Consider the following 6,606-nt stretch of genomic DNA (forward strand, 5'->3'; position numbering starts at 1 on the left):
GCGATTGTACCAGAATCTAGCCCACCAATTAACGATGAGTGGACGTTGCCTCGTTTTCAGGGCCTTATTTCTCAAAAACAAGACTCTCACCTCATTAATATATTGGCGATTGTACCAGAATCTAGCCCACCAGTTAACGATGAGCGGACGTTGCTACATTTTCAGGGCCTTATTTCTCAAAAACAAGATTCTCACCTCATTAATATATTGGCGATTGTACCAGAATCTAGCCCACCAATTAACGATGAGTGGACGTTGCCTCGTTTTCAGGGCCTTATTTCTCAAAAACAAGATTCTCACCTCATTAATATATTGGCGATTGTACCAGAATCTAGCCCACCAATTAACGATGAGCGGACGTTGCCTCATTTTCAGGGCCTTATTTCTCAAAAACAAGATTCTCACCTCATTAATATATTGGCGATTGTACCAGAATCTAGCCCACCAATTAACGATGAGCGGACGTTGCTACATTTTCAGGGCCTTATTTCTCAAAAACAAGACTCTCACCTCATTAATATATTGGCGATTGTACCAGAATCTAGCCCACCAATTAACGATGAGCGGACGTTGCTACATTTTCAGGGCCTTATTTCTCAAAAACAAGATTCTCACCTCATTAATATATTGGCGATTGTACCAGAATCTAGCCCACCAATTAACGATGAGTGGACGTTGCCTCGTTTTCAGGGCCTTATTTCTCAAAAACAAGATTCTCACCTCATCAATATATTGGCGATTGTACCAGAAACTAACCCACCAGTTAACGATGAGTGGACGTTGCCTCGTTTTCAGGGCCTTATTTCTCAAAAACAAGATTCTCACCTCATTAATATATTGGCGATTGTACCAGAATCTAGCCCACCAATTAACGATGAGCGGACGTTGCTACATTTTCAGGGCCTTATTTCTCAAAAACAAGATTCTCACCTCATTAATATATTGGCGATTGTACCAGAATCTAGCCCACCAGTTAACGATGAGCGGACGTTGCTACATTTTCAGGGCCTTATTTCTCAAAAACAAGATTCTCACCTCATTAATATATTGGCGATTGTACCAGAATCTAGCCCACCAGTTAACGATGAGCGGACGTTGCTACATTTTCAGGGCCTTATTTCTCAAAAACAAGATTCTCACCTCATTAATATATTGGCGATTGTACCAGAAACTAACCCACCAGTTAACGATGAGCGGACGTTGCCTCATTTTCAGGGCCTTATTTCTCAAAAACAAGATTCTCACCTCATCAATATATTGGCGATTGTACCAGAATCTAGCCCACCAATTAACGATGAGTGGACGTTGCCTCGTTTTCAGGGCCTTATTTCTCAAAAACAAGACTCTCACCTCATTAATATATTGGCGATTGTACCAGAATCTAGCCCACCAGTTAACGATGAGCGGACGTTGCTACATTTTCAGGGCCTTATTTCTCAAAAACAAGATTCTCACCTCATTAATATATTGGCGATTGTACCAGAATCTAGCCCACCAATTAACGATGAGTGGACGTTGCCTCGTTTTCAGGGCCTTATTTCTCAAAAACAAGACTCTCACCTCATTAATATATTGGCGATTGTACCAGAATCTAGCCCACCAGTTAACGATGAGCGGACGTTGCTACATTTTCAGGGCCTTATTTCTCAAAAACAAGATTCTCACCTCATTAATATATTGGCGATTGTACCAGAATCTAGCCCACCAATTAACGATGAGTGGACGTTGCCTCGTTTTCAGGGCCTTATTTCTCAAAAACAAGATTCTCACCTCATTAATATATTGGCGATTGTACCAGAATCTAGCCCACCAATTAACGATGAGCGGACGTTGCCTCATTTTCAGGGCCTTATTTCTCAAAAACAAGATTCTCACCTCATTAATATATTGGCGATTGTACCAGAATCTAGCCCACCAATTAACGATGAGCGGACGTTGCTACATTTTCAGGGCCTTATTTCTCAAAAACAAGACTCTCACCTCATTAATATATTGGCGATTGTACCAGAATCTAGCCCACCAATTAACGATGAGCGGACGTTGCTACATTTTCAGGGCCTTATTTCTCAAAAACAAGATTCTCACCTCATTAATATATTGGCGATTGTACCAGAATCTAGCCCACCAGTTAACGATGAGCGGACGTTGCCTCATTTTCAGGGCCTCATTTCTCAAAAACAAGATTCTCACCTCATTAATATATTGGCGATTGTACCAGAATCTGGCCCACCAGTTAACGATGAGCGGACGTTGCCTCATTTTCAGGGCCTCATTTCTCAAAAACAAGATTCTCACCTCATTAATATATTGGCGATTGTACCAGAATCTAGCCCACCAGTTAACGATGAGCGAACGTTGCCTCATTTTCAGGGCCTCATTTCTCAAAAACAAGATTCTCACCTCATTAATATATTGGCGATTGTACCAGAATCTAGCCCACCAGTTAACGATGAGCGAACGTTGCCTCATTTTCAGGGCCTTATTTCTCAAAAACAAGATTCTCACCTCATTAATATATTGGCGATTGTACCAGAATCTAGCCCACCAGTTAACGATGAGCGGACGTTGCCTCATTTTCAGGGCCTTATTTCTCAAAAACAAGATTCTCACCTCATTAATATATTGGCGATTGTACCAGAATCTAGCCCACCAGTTAACGATGAGCGGATGTTGCCTCATTTTCAGGGCCTCATTTCTCAAAAACAAGATTCTCACCTCATTAATATATTGGCGATTGTACCAGAATCTAGCCCACCAGTTAACGATGAGCGGATGTTGCCTCATTTTCAGGGCCTCATTTCTCAAAAACAAGATTCTCACCTCATTAATATATTGGCGATTGTACCAGAATCTAGCCCACCAGTTAACGATGAGCGGATGTTGCCTCATTTTCAGGGCCTCATTTCTCAAAAACAAGATTCTCACCTCATTAATATATTGGCGATTGTACCAGAATCTAGCCCACCAGTTAACGATGAGCGGATGTTGCCTCATTTTCAGGGCCTTATTTCTCAAAAACAAGATTCTCACCTCATTAATATATTGGCGATTGTACCAGAATCTAGCCCACCAGTTAACGATGAGCGGATGTTGCCTCATTTTCAGGGCCTCATTTCTCAAAAACAAGATTCTCACCTCATTAATATATTGGCGATTGTACCAGAATCTAGCCCACCAGTTAACGATGAGCGGATGTTGCCTCATTTTCAGGGCCTTATTTCTCAAAAACAAGATTCTCACCTCATTAATATATTGGCGATTGTACCAGAATCTAGCCCACCAGTTAACGATGAGCGGATGTTGCCTCATTTTCAGGGCCTCATTTCTCAAAAACAAGATTCTCACCTCATTAATATATTGGCGATTGTACTAGAATCTAGCCCACCAGTTAACGATGAGCGGATGTTGCCTCATTTTCAGGGCCTTATTTCTCAAAAACAAGATTCTCACCTCATTAATATATTGGCGATTGTACCAGAATCTAGCCCACCAGTTAACGATGAGCGGATGTTGCCTCATTTTCAGGGCCTCATTTCTCAAAAACAAGATTCTCACCTCATTAATATATTGGCGATTGTACCAGAATCTAGCCCACCAGTTAACGATGAGCGGATGTTGCCTCATTTTCAGGGCCTTATTTCTCAAAAACAAGATTCTCACCTCATTAATATATTGGCGATTGTACCAGAATCTAGCCCACCAGTTAACGATGAGCGGATGTTGCCTCATTTTCAGGGCCTCATTTCTCAAAAACAAGATTCTCACCTCATTAATATATTGGCGATTGTACCAGAATCTAGCCCACCAGTTAACGATGAGCGGACGTTGCCTCATTTTCAGGGCCTTATTTCTCAAAAACAAGATTCTCACCTCATTAATATATTGGCGATTGTACCAGAATCTAGCCCACCAGTTAACGATGAGCGGACGTTGCCTCATTTTCAGGGCCTCATTTCTCAAAAACAAGATTCTCACCTCATTAATATATTGGCGATTGTACCAGAATCTAGCCCACCAGTTAACGATGAGCGGATGTTGCCTCATTTTCAGGGCCTCATTTCTCAAAAACAAGATTCTCACCTCATTAATATATTGGCGATTGTACCAGAATCTAGCCTACCAGTTAACGATGAGCGGATGTTGCCTCATTTTCAGGGCCTTATTTCTCAAAAACAAGATTCTCACCTCATTAATATATTGGCGATTGTACCAGAATCTAGCCCACCAGTTAACGATGAGGGGACGTTGCCTCATTTTCAGGGCCTTATTTCTCAAAAACAAGATTCTCACCTCATTAATATATTGGCGATTGTACCAGAATCTAGCCCACCAGTTAACGATGAGCGGATGTTGCCTCATTTTCAGGGCCTCATTTCTCAAAAACAAGATTCTCACCTCATTAATATATTGGCGATTGTACCAGAATCTAGCCCACCAGTTAACGATGAGCGGATGTTGCCTCATTTTCAGGGCCTCATTTCTCAAAAATAAGATTCTCACCTCATTAATATATTGGCGATTGTACCAGAATCTAGCCCACCAGTTAACGATGAGCGGATGTTGCCTCATTTTCAGGGCCTCATTTCTCAAAAACAAGATTCTCACCTCATTAATATATTGGCGATTGTACCAGAATCTAGCCCACCAGTTAACGATGAGCGGATGTTGCCTCATTTTCAGGGCCTCATTTCTCAAAAATAAGATTCTCACCTCATTAATATATTGGCGATTGTACCAGAATCTAGCCCACCAGTTAACGATGAGCGGACGTTGCCTCATTTTCAGGGCCTTATTTCTCAAAAACAAGATTCTCACCTCATTAATATATTGGCGATTGTACCAGAATCTAGCCCACCAGTTAACGATGAGCGGATGTTGCCTCATTTTCAGGGCCTCATTTCTCAAAAACAAGATTCTCACCTCATTAATATATTGGCGATTGTACCAGAATCTAGCCCACCAGTTAACGATGAGCGGATGTTGCCTCATTTTCAGGGCCTCATTTCTCAAAAATAAGATTCTCACCTCATTAATATATTGGCGATTGTACCAGAATCTAGCCCACCAGTTAACGATGAGCGGATGTTGCCTCATTTTCAGGGCCTCATTTCTCAAAAATAAGATTCTCACCTCATTAATATATTGGCGATTGTACCAGAATCTAGCCCACCAGTTAACGATGAGCGGATGTTGCCTCATTTTCAGGGCCTCATTTCTCAAAAACAAGATTCTCACCTCATTAATATATTGGCGATTGTACCAGAATCTAGCCCACCAGTTAACGATGAGCGGATGTTGCCTCATTTTCAGGGCCTTATTTCTCAAAAACAAGATTCTCACCTCATTAATATATTGGCGATTGTACCAGAATCTAGCCCACCAGTTAACGATGAGCGGACGTTCCCTCATTTCAGGACCTCATTTCTCAAAAACAAGATTCTCACCTCATTAATATATTTTTGCTGTATTTTTCTGCATAAAATCTGATACGGAGATATACTTTTAAGTATTTTTAGTGTTAAGATAAACCTATTTATTCGAAAAACAGCCGACTTTTCAGGGAGAACGAAATGTGTTGATATTACGTTCTTTAGCCATAGAATTGTTACTATGTGTTTATTACTTAATTAATCCTTCATTTCCATCAATTATGATATATATTTTATTACTTGTCCCAGAGCAGCATTACCTTCGGTTGATTGGGTCTTAGTTTGAATATGTAATAGTTCAGAGAATATAAATATTGGGATGTTATTTCAATAATATCGATCTGTATTACAAAATACGATCATGAATAGAACTTCAAAAGTTCAAAGTTGGAGCAAATGCTTTTTTGTTGACCAGGCGGACATGAGTCTTTTTATAGTTTATATATGACATATTTGTTTTTGACGTTGTTAATAGTTTATATATGACATATCTGTTTTGACGTTGTTGCCTTTTTTAGAATGATTTATTGTTAATTTGTTCTCTTCATTTATTTATTTCCTTATTTCCTTTCCTCACTGGGCTATTTTTCCCTATTGGGGCCCCTGGGCTTATAGCATCTTGCTTTTCCAACTAGGGTTGTAGCTTGGATAGTAATAATGATAATAATAAAATGTGAGGCATATATGATATAAGCGTGTGAAATAACATCTTCCTGAGTAAGGTTACCAATATCTTATCACTGCTTATAAGTAGCTCTTCTAAGAGAAGGACACTCCAAAATCAAACCACTGTTCTCTAGTCTTGGGTAGTGCCATAGCCTCTGTACCATGGTCTTCCGCTGTCTTGGGGTAGAGCTCTCTTGCTTGAGGGTACACTCAGGCACACTATTTTAATCTTATTTCTCTTCCTCTTGTTTTTTTTTTTTAAGTTTTTATAGTCTATATATGAGATCTATTTTAATGTTACTATTTTTCTTAAAATAGTTTATTTTATTGTTAATTAATTTTCTTGTAGTTTATTTATTTCCTTATTTCCTTTCCTCACTGGGCTATTTTCCCCGTTGGAACTCTTGGGTTTATAGCATCCTGCTTTTCCAACCAGGGTTGTAGCTTAGCAAGGAATAATAATAATAATAATAATAATAATAATAATAACTATTGCCTTTGTCTTGTTATA

This window comes from Palaemon carinicauda, chromosome 1, assembly GCF_036898095.1.
Source record: "Palaemon carinicauda isolate YSFRI2023 chromosome 1, ASM3689809v2, whole genome shotgun sequence".
In the NCBI taxonomy this organism is placed as follows: domain Eukaryota; kingdom Metazoa; phylum Arthropoda; class Malacostraca; order Decapoda; family Palaemonidae; genus Palaemon; species Palaemon carinicauda.